At 45.7% G+C, this 15,205-nt stretch overlaps 1 pseudogene; it reads left to right on the top strand.

Annotated features, from left to right (window-relative positions):
* Positions 1-14,695: 14,695 nt before the first annotated feature.
* Positions 14,696-14,807, top strand: LOC142876819 (uncharacterized; annotated as a pseudogene).
* Positions 14,808-15,205: the final 398 nt, after the last annotated feature.

The raw sequence follows: 15,205 nt of genomic DNA, 5'->3' as shown, positions 1-15,205 counted from the left end.
AGCCAGAGATAGAAAACATTTTCTCTGAGATAGAGACAGGGAAGCGTGCCCTCATCTGTTTGGAAGTGGCAGATGGACCCAGTATTCCAGTACTTCCTGATCATTTGTAGGTCATAGTCCCTTTGAGCTGTGGCCCAACGCTGCAGAATAAAGAACGTGGGGTCGTGCAACACATTGCATAGCTACTGTGGTTTCTCAGACGCTTTGGAAGCCATCTATGGATTCCCAGTGGGTCCATAAACCCTGGGTTTAAAATCCCCACTTGTGGTGGTTTCTAAAAATGGCTGCAAATGGAGGATTCTTAGGGCAGCAGAACTACTCTGCGTGAGACTATAATAGCGGATAAATGTCATTATACATTGCCGTAGAATGTACAGCATCAGGAGTGAACCCTAATGTCAGCTGTGGACTTTGGGTGGTGATGTGTCAACATACGTACATCAGTTGTAACAAATACACCATCTGATGAGGGTTCTTAACAACAGAGGAGGCTATGCACATGGGGGGGGTGCAGGAGGTTTAAGGGAAATCTCTGTACCTTTCTCTCAGTTTTGCTTTGCATCTAAATCTGCTATAAAAAAAAAATGAAGTCTATTTTTTAAAAAGTAGCTGCAAAGTCTTTGATACTCCTCCCATACAAAGATGAGGTCTATGCCCCTCATCTTGAATCTGGGCAACCTTGTGACTACTTCCACCAATAAAGTATGGCTTCCAAAGCTAGTCTGTAAAAGGCCATACAGCTCCTACCTGGTTCACTTAGAATGTTCACTTTGGGGCTGATTCCTCTCAGAACCCAGCTCCACGCCAGCTGGAGGAGCCATGTGTAGGCACTGTATAAAAAGGCTCAGCAGAGCCCAGCTGCTATGGGTTCAATTGCATCCCCTGCAAAAGGTTGAAGTCCTAGGCCCCAGTGCCTATGAATGTGCCCAGAGTCTTTGCAGATGATCAAGTGAAGATAAGGTCATTAGGGTTGGCCCTAGTCCAATAGGACTGGTGTCCTTCAGAAAAGGGAAATTTGGACACATACACACACACACAGAATGCCACATGGAAATGAAGGCAGAGACCAGGGTAATGTATTACAAGTCAAGGAATGCCAAAGATTACCAGCCAACTACCAAGAGATAAGAGAGAGGCATGGAATAGATTTTTCCTCCTTGCTCTTGGAAGAAACCAACATTGCCAATACCTTGATCTTAGACTTTCAGCTTCCAGCCCTGTAAGGCAGTAAGTTTCTGTTGTTTTAAGCCCCCCAGATTGTGGCACTATATTATGAAAGCCTTAGGAAACTAACTCAGCATCCTTGGAGTTATACCTGCCCAGGTGCCAGTGGAAGTGAAGAAGCCATCTTGGAAGTGCATCCTCCACCACCCAGGCATTTGAGTCCCCTGTAGCCATTCAGGTCTTCCTAGCTGAGGCCACAGAAGGGTAGGTAGAGGCATGCCATTGCTACTGTGCCCTGATTGAATTTCTGACCCACAGAATCTGTGAGCTTAATAAAATGTTTGTTTTAGGCCACTCAGTGTAGGGTTGTTTGTTACACAGCAATGGTTAACTGGAATACTACTTAAGATTCTGACCTCTGACTAATCTAAATTATGTCGTCTTCTTATCTGCAAAAGGGATTTGCCTGATAAATAATGTAACCTAAATGTCCATGGAAATGGCATCATGAAACCTGAGAATTGGAAGGAAGCTTGATACTCATGTTTCAGTAAAAACAAATTGCCCACAGTCCCAACTTTACTCAAATCAAACAGCTTTCATTTTTCCTTTTAAACCTTGTACATAAACAATTTGCACATAGTTTATTCAAGCTTCATTCAACGTAGTTAGAATCAGAGTAGACGTAATTTTGGAATCTGCTATTTCAACTTGCAATTTATCATAGCATTTTCCATGTTGCTATATAGTCTTTGTACTATTTTAATCAGCCGCAAAAATTTTCGCAAGTGATTGTACTATAATTTACTCAATCATTGCCTTTTTGACTAACCTAAAAATTTTGACACAAATCTTCTTTAACTGCAACATTTTAAATTTTGTTAGAAATCAAGGGTCAGCAAATTATGACCTGCTAGCCAAATCTGCTCACCCTGTTTTGCTACTGCCTGGGAGCTAATAATAATTTTTAAAAGTCTTAAATGGCTGGAAAATTTTTGAACGAATAATATTTCACGACACTGGAAAATTATACGAAATTCATAATTCAGTGACGATAAATAAAGTTTTATTGGAACATAGCCATGTGCATTCATTTCCCTGCTGTCTGTCACTGCTTTCACACAGCAGTGGCTGAGCTGAGCGGTTAGGACAGAGACCATATGGCCCACAGAGCCTGAAATATTTACTATCTGGCCCTTTATAGAAAACATTTGCCAACCCCTGTTCTAAATTTACAATCAACCACTCCCCTCAGCATTCCTTTCCAAGTTCATGGGGTGGGTTTTTTGTGTGTGTGTTTTTTTTTGTTTTGTTTTTTTACCTTGCCAGGAATCTCTTTTGCTCATCTTTCTAACAATGATTTTTAGCTTATTCAACAATGATTTGTTAAACACCTGCTCTGTGCTGAGTGTTAGGCCTTCCCAGAGGCTATGGAGGATAGACAGCTCAATAAAGACAAAAGTCCTTGCTTCCAAGGACTTCACAGTCTGGCAGGACATTCTGGGCAGAGACACGCTAAGAATATTGCAGGTTGGAAAGTGCTATGGGGCACTGCAGAGGGGCAGGAGAAACGCCTGGAGGTCCAGATGTGGGGTAATTCCTGGCAGCTGGGGCTATAGCATTTGAGCTTCAGAAGAGCAAAGGGCAGGGCGATCCCAGCAGGAGAAACAACTCCAGTGTGAACAAAGACAGGCAGGCGGGGGCACTATTCAGCTCAGGTGTGGAACAGGGTGGCTGCAGTGGAGATGACTGAAGAGGCCACAAGGGGAGACCAGATGGAAGGAGGGAGATGGAGAAAGATGGGGGTGGGGGAGGAGGAAAAGGAGGGGAGGAGAATGTTGGGGTCAAAGTAGGATGTTGGGGTCAGAGGTGACAAGAGGCCAACCTGACAAAAAAAGAGCTTTTTTTAAACCTTCAAGTATCTACCAGAATTGCCAATATTTTCATTGTCCTTTGGCCAAAGGCAGTTAGGACAGATAAAAATTTTATGTTCTTCTGCCAAACAAAAGAATCCATACTCTATAAAGCTTCAGGAGTTAGAGATGCCCACTAATTAACCACGAGAGGCGCTTGTCGTGCAAGTCTTTGTGATGAATTACTACATTCCATAAGAAATAAGATTAAATTGAAGAAATCTGGATGCTTCCAAGAAGGCTTCTTGTCCCTATCCTGGCAAGAATACTTTTAGGGTTACCAAGTGCAGAGCAATGAGATTGCAAATATAAATTTTCCCACAAGGATCTTAATTCAGAAAAGCAGGTGGGTTTCATTCTCGTGAGCATTTTCAGATTTCTTATCTAGCTCACTATAAACAGTCCCCAACCTAGGATGGTTTGACTTAAGATTTTTTTACTTTATAATGAGTTTATCGGGAAGTAGCCCCATCGTAAATTGAGGTGCCTCTGTAATTGTTCCAAATGATCTGACTCTATGGAATTCCATCTTCTTTCTGCATGAGAGCTTCCCCCTGACTTTTATCCAGGCTTCATTTTATTAATCAGAAAGGCTTTCAGTGTCAAGGCTACAGAGAGCATTCCATCTCTTACCTCTGAGATGAAACTCCTGGGCCTAAAGAAAACTAACACCAATAAATATTAAGCTTCTCCAAATCTTACCCATCCTTTAAAGCTCAGGAACCTACTCTCTTAGAATAGTTCTTCCTAAAGAGTGTATAATAGACTGAGGAGCTTATTAAAATATAGATTCTGACCCAGGAGGTCCAGGGTAGGGCCTGAGAGCCTGCACTTCTAACAGTTTCCCAGCCACATTTGTGCTGCTGGTCCATGGACCACACTTTGAGTAGCAAGGGCGGAGACCACCCCAGCCCCCATTCATGGCTCTCTTCTGAATTCCAATGGCATAGCTGCTCTGTTCTCCCTGGTATTTCAGTCTTAGATTATCTCCTGTTTCTCGAACGTTATTCTTACTCCCCAGCCAGCTTGTGAGCTCCTAAAGGGAACGAATCTTATCTGATATATCTCTGTTCTCTCAACACACAACTCAGTGCTAGGCACAGAGTCGGCAATCAAAGAGAGTTTCGAAAACCAGTGAATGAGTCATTTGAGACAACAGGAGCCTTAGGCAGAAATATCGCTCCAAGGCATCATCTTCATGTACATCAAGTGCGAGTGCCCTTGAGCGGCTGTCACTGTTTGGGTACACAGAGCAGGTACAGATTTGCAAGCCTTTGGGTGAACAAGAAATGGAAACTTTCTTTCAATTCCTATGACTGAACTTTAGCATACTTTCAAGCTCATCTGCTACCTGACTGCAGAAAACATTATCTTGACCAAATTAGGGTGAACGCAATTACTTCCTGTTTTCTCTGTCATCAGATTCTCCTCCTCCCAATCGTCCCTTGTCATGGGTTGCCACTGTCACAGGGTGCCACAGTCTGCAGTCATCGGCCCCAAGTTCCACGTTCTCCTCTTGGGCCCCCTATGCCCAGCGGCCCTTCCATAGCCTCTCCACGCCCCTGCTGTGGGGTGCAGGGACTTTAAATTCCTGCAGGTGTGCTTGGAGTTCGGGCTGTAAGCGGGGAAGTCTGCGGGTTATTAAATCAAGATGTTAGCCATGAGCCCGCCACCTGGCACATGGGGCAGACACCCTCCCCGCTCTTCGGAGCTTCCCCTGGAGAGAGAGAGAGAGGGAGAGAGAAAAAAAAGAGAATTCTCCAAAGAAACGTGCGCTTAGGTGAGGGAACATGTTTAATAGCTGATGTGGTGTTCGAAGGCATTCTTAGCAGAATATGGACCACGTAAATGCCAAGCCCCTGTTGCTGGTGGTGTGTTCTTGCTCTTAAAATGGGCCCCTCAAGTCGTATAAGCTTCGGGCCCCACAAACCCCCGTCTGCCCCTGGTGTGTCAGCGAGGGGCTGAGAGTGAGGGCTGGTGGCGGTGATGCCGGCCAGGAAAGCACAGAGGAAAGGCAGGGGGCGCCAACCCCGGCGGTGGCCGCGGGGACGGAACCCACCACGTAAGGCACAAGCCTAAAGCCACGTGCCTCACTCCCCTCCCGAGCCAGGGACCACTGTTCGTGACTGCGCATGCCTGCGGCCGGCTCCACCCTCCATTCAGACCACCGGCCTCAGAACCCAGCACCCAGTGGCGTGGACTCCGTCTCAGCCATGCCCAAGTCCCCTCCTTTCCTGTCCCACCTCGATCGCTGTAGCCCAGGCTGCCATCACAGCTAATCCCAGATCCCGCCACAGATGACCCCCAAGGGTCCCCCTGCCCCCTCCAGCCCCCAGCCCCTAGGCACTGGCACAGCCTCAGCATGCTTCTTGCCTCCTTTGCAACCTTTGGGCATGAACTGCTGCCCACTGACTCGGTTCAAACTCGTTCTGATTTTAAGAAAGTGCATGCTCAGGCCCCAGCCTACTTCTCCAGACAGCGGGATTGTCCCCCAGTCCCTAAGAGACACTCCTCTCCTTGTAGGTAGATCCTACAGATCCCTTGAGGTTACATGTGGCCTCCTTAGTGAACCTCCCCTGACCCACCTGGTGTGACCTGGCTCTCCAGTCCCTGTTCTGTGGTGATTCGGGTTCACACCCCTGGAGGAGGCTCACGTAATGGCAGGAGATGGGTAGTCAGTCTTGTGCCTGGCCCACTGCCCTTAGTGCTGGAACACGACAGGCACCTGTGATGGTCAGTTTTATGTGCCACCTGGGCTAGGCTACAGCACCCAGTTATCCAATCAAGCACTCATCTAGGTGTTGCTGTGAAGGTATTTTGTAATATGGTTAACATCTCCAATCAGCAAAGGAGATTACCCTTGATAATGTGAGTGGGCTTCATCTCATCAGTTGAAAGGCCTTAGCAGAAGAACTGAGGTTCCCTGAGAAAGAAGAGATTCTGCTTTAAGACAACATCAGCATCTGCTGAAGACTTTCCCACCTGTTGGCCTCCTTAGGTATTTTGGACTTGCCAGCCCCCACAACCAATCACCTAAGCCAATTCCTCACAATAAATCTCTTTATGTATATGATCTTCTGGTTCTGTTTCTCTGAAGAGCCCTGACTGTTACAGCACCTAACACATGTTGGTAGAATTGATGAAGCTGTAGCGAATGAGGGCGATTCTGCACATTCAGGAATGTCACTGGGCCATGAGGGATGGCTTTCAATGGCCACTGGCACACAATACTCAAAGGAAGGAGCATGAGCTTGGAGACTGATTCAGTTTGGTTGCAAAGAAGGGAAATCCGCTCAAACTAGGTAGAGTTAAAGGAGACTTGTTGGAAGGATTCAGAGACGCTCCCAGAGCCCAAGGGCAGGAAGCAGAGCAGGGTCTCACGGGAACCGGACATCGCCAGGCAGCTTCTCAGTCATCTCTCTGGCTCTGGAGCCACACAAGCCCTCTCTCTTTCTGCATACCCCCAGTGGAAGGCCAAGTGGCTCTTCCCACCCACAGAGCCACATGGCCTCAGGACGCTGTGGGTCATGGCTCCTTTGCTCGCCACTGACTCCATTGCTCAATTCTTTATTACAAACTCCCAGGATAGAGATCTGATTGCCAGGAGCCCATCATCCTCCCCTGGTCCACAGCTATAGGCAGGGAGAGAAGAGTTTTGTGTAGCACGAATGTGACCACCTTGGCCTCCCCTTTAGTAGAGGATGAGGAAAGGGGCCAATTTCACAAAAAGAGTGCTCCCCGGCATGTCCACGACAGACCTGCTAGCACCCTGTCTCAGTCTGCTCTGGCTGCTGTAACAAAAATACCCCAGACTGGGTGGCTTAAACATCAGAAATATTATTTCTCACAGTTCCGGAGGCTGGAAGTCCAGGATCAAGGTGTCAGAAGGGTTGGTTTCTGCTGAGACCTCTCTCCTTGGCTTGCAGACAGCCTCCTTCCCACCAAGTCCTCACGTGACCTTTCTTCTGTGCACGTGCATCTCCGGGGTCTCTTCCTCTTCTTATAAGGACACCAGACATATTGAATTAGGGCCTCACCCTTATGGCCTCATTTAACCTTAATTACCTCCTTAACGGCCCTATCTCTAAATATGGCCACATGACAATGTACTGGGGGTTGCAGCTTCCATATATGAATTTGGGAGGAGGGAACAATTCAGCCTGTAACACGTCCTTTCTGAGACGGGGACCTACGTAAATCTGTAGTTCCTCTTTTACAAAGTGGGGACAATGGTGCCTCATCAGACTTGTGTGCATACTGGAAAAGCAATGGATATAGAACATAAATGATCACTATTGTGATTATTTTCTCCCAAACAGGCAGGCAGGGCTCCTACGTCCTGTGCTTCGGAACCATTCTTGCTTGGTGTCGCGTGGCTTTGCCCTCCTCTGTCCTGGGTTAATCATGGTCACTGCGTATTCACACCTTACATGGAATAAGTAGGGTATTTTAAACATCCATTTTATTATCCAGTTATGTTAATGGTCCGTGAAATAACATGTGAAGAGCCCATTAAACATTGTGAAAGAGTTTCCATTTCTCAAAAATGAGGGAATAATAAGAAAGGCCAACGTAATTCATTGCTGAGGGGGAGAGAGGCTGACTTTCATCTTCAGATGCCCTTCTAGAAGAAACAGCTTTCATAACAGAGAACTCCGCCTCTCAAAAGAATGTCAGGAACAGCGGCCCTCCCAGGCAGCAGCCGGCGGCATGTCTCTGACCAAGAAATAACAAAGCACGTGTGTGAAGGAGCACGGGAACAACATTTAATAGCTTGCAGTTGAGATGAATTTTATTTTGTTTCTTTCAACAAATTTGATTCTGATCTCTGACTCATACTTCACGTTGCAGGAGCACAGTTTGTCAGTTCTGCATAGAATCTGCTCAGAAAAGGCTGAAGGGTAATTCCATAAAGATCTTCCACCCAGATCCTCATCCTCACGCGGGCTTAACACCAGCCCTGCCCTGAGCTCCCGGGAACCTCAGGCAACAATGGTTCTAATCCATGTGTGCGCATGAATCTGTGACGGCCATCTACTCATTTCTTCAGACCGTTTTGTATTGTAGACTTATAGATTTCTTGGAACACTTTCCACACTTTGTTTCTCCTCGTCTCCCTGACCCTTAACCATGGGAGATCACAGGACTTGGACTTGGACTTCTTTTCTTCTCTATCTATAATCACTTGTTTGGTGCCTGCATCAAGCCCTGTGGTTATAAACACCATCCACACGCTGACAGCTTGCTTTACCCCAGCCTTGTGTGTCAGCTGCCCACTTGGATGCCTAATAGGCATCTGAAATGCAAATTCCCTAAAATCAAACTCCTGGTGTTCCGCCCCAAACCTGCTCTCTCTAAGGTATTCCCCATCTTATCCCTGCATCCTTGCAGTTACTCAGGCCAAGAACTCTTGATGTGTCCCTCACTGTCTTTTTTTTCATTCTCAACTCTTGATCTAACAGCAAATCCCACCAGCTCTACCTTCAGAGTATACCCTGAGGCTTACCCCTTCTTACCACCTCCACTGCTAGCTTCTCTGTCCAAGCTACCATCATTTCTCATCTTGACTACTGCTCTGCCTTTGCTCCTTCATAGGCTATTCTCTACACAGTAGCCAGAGGGGTCCTTCTAGAACATAAGTCAGACCATGTGGCTCCTCTACTCAACCCATTTTCCTGGAAGCAAAAGCCAGAATCTGCCCAATGGCCTCCAGGCCCTGTGGGACCCGGCCTCCCCTGCCATCCCTTCTCTGACTTCACCTCCTCCTCTTCCCTCCCTTGCCTGTTCCTGCCAACCTTTTGCTATTCCTCTACCCATGCCTAGAGTGCCCTTCTCAATATCTTTACTGTTTCATCTACTTGAAAGGACTTCCCCAGGCAGCCACATAGCTGGTTTCCTTACTACCTTTTAAAGCCTTGATGAAATGTCACCTTCTCCATGAGGCCTTCCCGGGCTATGCTATTTAAAATGACACCCCCCTTCCCAACCATTCCAGTACTTTCTTCCCCCCTTCCCATTTGTGTTTTCCATGGTTTTTATCACCATTTGGCACACTAGATGTTTTCTTACATGTTCTGTTTATCTCTGTCTCAACACTGGAACCCCCATAAGAATGGAACTTTGTCTATTTTGCTCATTTCTGTATCTCCAGCACCCATAATAACAGTTTAATCTGTTGTATGAATATATAAATAGTTGTTGCTGCTGGAAAATTTTTAAAAACACATCTAGTCCAACCACCTCATATTGCAGCTGAGAAAACTGAAGCAAAGCCAATGACAATTTGCCAAATATCACATCATTTGTTAATGGCAGAGATGAGATTAGGGCCAGTCTTCCTGACTCTGAGTCCAGCCTTCCACCAGATAAAACATCATATATCTTCTGAACAAATGAATTACAATTTGGGAGAACAGAAATCATAGTCTCAGATAATTCTCTAATCATGGTACCCAGTACAGTTCAAAATAACTGTAGAAGATAAAAAAAAAAAATGCATTGATTTCAGGGTCACTAAACTAGTACCAAATCCAAATAGTACTATGAAGGGACTTTCTCCCACTGAGTTGAGTACACATGACTGATTTCTGAGTCAGCTTCCAACAGTGGAACTGACACTAAAACCAATGATAGCCACTACTATTGAGTGGCCACCAAATGCCAGTTCCTCTATGCACACTATCTCATTTAACTTTTACACCAACCTCTAAGGAGGATATTATTGATATTCCCATTTTGCAGATGAATACATGAGGCACAGAGAGGTTAAGTCACACGTCTGACTCCCCACAATTAATAAGAGGCAGAGATGGAGTTCAAGGCCATTTTTGTTTGACTTGAGGCCCATGTTCTGAGCCACTGTCCTGTACTGCCTCCCATACATAGGTCCACATAGACAAGAACCTTCCAAAACCACTCAGCAAGGGGTACTCTATTCCAGGTTTCCTAATATGGCCTAGAACCTGTCACTTCATTCCGGGTGAGAGCACAACATGGGAAATTCCACTGCCCCCTGGGAGGTGGCCGTTCTGCTATTCTGTGTGCCATCTGGGAAATTCTGAACACAAAGCAAACCTTTCACCACTGGCTTAAGCAATTAAATATTAGGAAGCCCATATGAACCACTGAGAAGAACGTAGAACTCTTCACTATCCATGGGAGAGTGGATAGACACAGGACAGGAGAGGACTGGTGGAAAGTGAATGAGCTACCACTCATCAAGATGTCAAGGGCTGTACTAGGCATTTCATGGGTATTATTTCATTTATTCCTTAATCTTTTGAAGTAACCGTTCACACTGTGTTCTCTTTCTACAGATGAGAAAGCAGAGGTTGAGAGATATAGCTTGCCCAAGGCCATGCAGCTATCAAGAGCAGAGCCAGGCTTTGAGCACAGGTGCGCATGATTGCAAAGCCAGCAGACAGTCCTTCATCCCTGCTTAGCAGGCCTAGAAGATGCAAGTTCTAGAGTGGGATTTGCCACTCACTCAACTCTCTGAGCCTCCATTTTCTAGTATCAGATGTTCTCAACGCTTTAAGCTTCTATTGTTCCAGTTTTCACCTGGCAGGCACAAAGACCATGAAAGGCCCTTAAACCAATGGAAAAATTGAAGTCATTGCCATTTCCTAACAGAGAAGACAGGCATGAGAATGAGTAATTAGTCTAATTGTGATGTGTACAGTGATAAAAGCATGTATAAAAGAGGAGGGAGTGATTCAGACTCTGTTGATAGTCAACACAAACCCTACCCAGATCTCTGGATTCACAGAACAAGTGCAATCACACAAAGAGAGGGCCCAACTGCCACCTTTGTCCAGCTGCCAAGCCAGTGGCCGTGCCCCCCATTCTGCCTGTCACATTGCCTCCTCCTTTCTCACAGCCACCAAGGCGCAGATGTGCACAGAGATGGGTCATTGCATTGGAGAGTTTGGAAGGTGGGAGGAAGGACGGATAAGAACATATTATAAAGCACCATTGCTGATGCCCGAGTGGGGCAGACTTCGGGCAGGCCGCCAGCAGAGGGAGGACGGCAGGGCAGGAGCCAGGGCACAGAAAGTGTATGGGGGGGGGGAGAGCTCTAACAGGCAACTCTTCGTATTTCCCAGTCAAGCCTTGAGATGGTCTGGTGTCAAAGCCAGAGTGTTTGGTGCAACCAGGAGGGGGAGATGCGAAAACTGGCAAAGCAAAACAAGGCAGAAGCCACGATTCTGAACCTGTGGCAGAACACCCGTCTATGAAGATCCCAGTGGGCTGCGCTAAGTGGAGGTGATGTCTGAAAGAATCGATGCTGAGCATCTGTTGAACTATTGGCCTCTTTTATAACTGGGGATATAAATGTTGCCAACCGTCCACCCTTTCATATCACAGTCTTTGGGACGCTTACAGAGCACTGGTGCAAACAGGTGGCCTGTATTGGAAGATCAGTTGACGTTTGTGGGGTAGAAGAATGACAATGGTGCACCAGTTCTACTGGCTTACCTAAGCAGAGGGCCATTTGTATTCTTATTTTGGAATAGATGTTGACATTTGGAATTCGGGTAGCTTCCAGAAAATTGTCCAGTAAGGCTTAAAGAAACAGCAGAATTTTATCTTTGCAGGGTGTGTCCCTGGTACATGTTTTAAGAGAAGTCTATATCTGAGTGAGTCACTCCTTCCCAGGGTCCAGGCAGAAAGCTGGTATGAAGAATACATGCTTACAGCGAATGGATAAGGACAAAAGTCTGTAAGATTTTAAAAGTAGATGTGATTGTATGACTCACATTTAAGTTCACTCCACCACATTTTGGATTACTTCTGTGTATCTTGGTATACATGGGAAGTAGAAACGTTTAAATGATGCAAAAAATATGAAATACCTTAAGGATTCAAGGATAAATCCTGAGTCAGCAAGGCAGAGGAACTGATGAGGGCCAGGGGACCAGAATGCACAAGGAAGAGGCCCCAACCCCATCCAGTGCTCTCCCAGGGAGACCTAGGGCTGCCTCACCTCTGTGACCATCGGGCCCTTCCTAGAGCCCTGGCGTCTGGCCTTTCACTCAGGAATGAAGCCCTCCTTCCCAACAAGGCCTGAATAGCATCTGCTTATAAAGCTAGATCAACCCAGGAATACATCAACAACTCTTTTTCAGTCTCCAATTCCAGGTCACCCTCTTTATTTAGAAAATGTTCAACCCTCCACCATTGTGAGATCCATGCTTGGTCTACCTTGGGTCCGCCTATTTCCTAACAGAACTGGATTCATTTGCTAGGGCTGCCATCACAAAGTATCACATACTGAGTGGCTTATACCATGGGAATTTATTATCTCACAGTTCTGGAGGCTGGAAGTCCAGGATCTAGGTATCAGCAGGGCCATGCACGCTTAGAAGGTGCCAGAACAGCACTGAATCTGCTCTAGGCCTCTCTCCAAGCTTCTGGTAGTTCCTTGGCCTTAGGCAGCATCACTTCAGCCCATGTTTATATGTGTCTGTGTCCAAATTCTCCTTTCTCTAAAAACACCAGTCATAGTGGATTAGAGCCCACCCTCTTCCAGCGTCACCTCATCTTAACTAATTACATCTGCAGTGATCTTATTTCTAAATAAGGTCACATTCTGCAGTACTGGCGATTAGTCCACTTTGGTTGAAAAAAAAAATTGAATTTTTTTGCAAGGGATCGGGGGAGTGTTAAAGTCAGCCCATAACAAGAACACTGAATTTATTTTATGGTTTGAGAAATCATTTAAAGTACACAAGATAAACCCACCATACTGAAAAGATTGGGTTTCTATATTTTAGAGAATAAATGTGGCATCAGGTTTTAGTAATAAGAACAAGGGAAGCCCCAGACACTAGCGTATTATTAGAACATGTACAACTCAGTTCCCAGTCCCTCCACCCAAGTAAAGGTAACAAACTTTGTCGGCATCTTTAACAAAAAGAAAAGGGTTAAACTATATATTTTAAAACAGGTTCTAAGCACAAAGGCTGGCAGACTACAGCCTATGGGCCAAATCTAGTCCTCTGTCTGTTTTTGTAAATAAAGTTTTATTGGAACACAGCCTCATTCATTTGTTTACATATCCTCTGTGGCTGCTTTTGCACAGTATCAGCATAATCGAGTTGTTGTAATAGAGACCGTGTGGCCCACAAAATCTAAAACATTTACATTCTGGCCCTTTACAGAAAAACTTTGCCCACATCTGGGCTAGCACAATGCAGTACTAAGAGAAACAACCATCCTAGCATAAAGGGAAATTCTAAGGAAGTAAAAAGCAGAGCTATTAGAGATTATCTGAGGCCTAGAGACTAGCATGAAAGGTTGTATAAAGTTCATGAGGACTGGACTGCTCCCCTCAAACAGGCTGAGGAGCAAGCTCTTAAAACGCTAATTCTTGGGGAACAAGTATCCCAGATCAGCAAAACACTAGGTTTCCTCTCATTCCAGCAATAGAAGGTATTGCAATATTCTATTGTTCCCAAAGGCCAGGCAATTCTCTGCTAACTATAAAACCCTTTTACCCACAGGATGTAGTGCCTATAAAACAACTCACCTAATGAGGGTTTGGAAAGAGGAAGCTGGCCCTTTTGGTTCCGTGTCTTCCTGGAAAGTCTGAGTCCCTTGTGCTCTATGACAATAGTTCCAAACACTCCGAGGTACACTGGGGCTGGTCTCTGAGGCACTCTCCCCAGTCCTTTGTGAAACAAGGAAAATCAAGTGGGGCTTTCATAACATTATTTTATTCCATTCATGATACTATCCTTTATTCTGAACTACGCCCTCCACCTTCAGGGTTTGAAAATGTCCCACATCTTGCATGAAATGATGGCGAAAGCGGTTGATCGCTGGTTATATAATTTCTCATATCTTCATTTCACCAAATAAAAAGTCAGCAGCCTAACATACTTTTTTCCCTCCTGGAATCGAATAAGCCCTATATAGTCAAACATCTAGGAGGTGTTTCTCGGGGCAGGGCCTATAGGTACAGCGTGGAGGATAGGTGCTGTCAGGCGACTTACCCGGAGCCGGTGCTCTGCTCCGAAGGCTGGGAGTTCCCTTCGAGTTTGCACGCCCTCTTTGCTTGCAAGTCACAGCAACCCAACCGGAGTTAGCTGAAGCAAAAGAGGGGAAATCTTGGCTCACAGAACTGAGCTGCTAAAGAGACAGGCATGGAGTGGCCTTGGGCTCCCATTTCCCAGGCTCTCTGGTCCCCGGGGCCACCTTCTCCATTTCTTATGTCCTCTTCCCTCTCCTCCATCATCGCTGTCTCCCGATGCAGGGGCTCAGCTGCTAGCAGCTCCAGGCTCACTTCCCTTCAGCTTTGTAAGCAAGAGGGAAAAGGGTGGGCTTGGTTTTGATTGAAAAATTGCAAAAAGAGATAGTAGTTGGCCTGCCTTAGGTTACATGCTTACTCCTGAACCAAAGAGTGGTCGTGGCCCCGGTAACCTGGTGGCCCCCTCCCTCACCCTCCTGGGTCTTTTACTCAAACATGCCCTTCTCAGTGAGGCCTCCCCATCTAAAGTACAGCCCTGCCCCCCAAGAAACCCCCATCTCGCCTTATCCTACTCTTTTCCCCCCATAGCATTTATCACCTTCTAATATGTAATTTACTAGTTTGTAAAGATTATTATCTAGCTCTTGTGTTCTATGAAAGGAGAGAAGGTTAGCACTCCTCTTGACAAGGATGGGAAAGGCTCTCAGGTGTGGTTAAGGCATTACCGCCTACTTCACAGCAACTAACCATTGTTTTTATGATCTGCTCTTGTAACCAGAAAATTGCAAAGGCTCCACCAAGAGACTCTTGGAATTGATAAGTGAATTCAGAAAAGTCTCAGGTTACAAAAGCAATGTACACAAATCAGGAGCATTCCTATATGCCAGTAACAGCCAAGCTGAGAGTCAAGTCAAAGAGTCAATACCATTCACAATAGCTACAAAGAAAATAAAATACTTAGGAATATGCTCAGGCAAGGAGGTGAAAGACCTCTACAAGGAGAACTATGGAACACCGAGGAAAGAAATCACAGAAACACAAATAAATGGAAAAACACATCATGCTCATGGATCAGTAGAATCAACATTGTTAAAATGTCTATACTGCTCAAAGTGATTTACAGATTCAAAGCAATTCTCATCAAAATACCAATATC

Source organism: Microcebus murinus, chromosome 15 (genome assembly GCF_040939455.1).
Source record: "Microcebus murinus isolate Inina chromosome 15, M.murinus_Inina_mat1.0, whole genome shotgun sequence".
Classification (NCBI taxonomy): domain Eukaryota; kingdom Metazoa; phylum Chordata; class Mammalia; order Primates; family Cheirogaleidae; genus Microcebus; species Microcebus murinus.
Note: the sequence above shows the minus strand (reverse complement) of the source record. Positions and strands in the feature narration are given on the sequence as shown.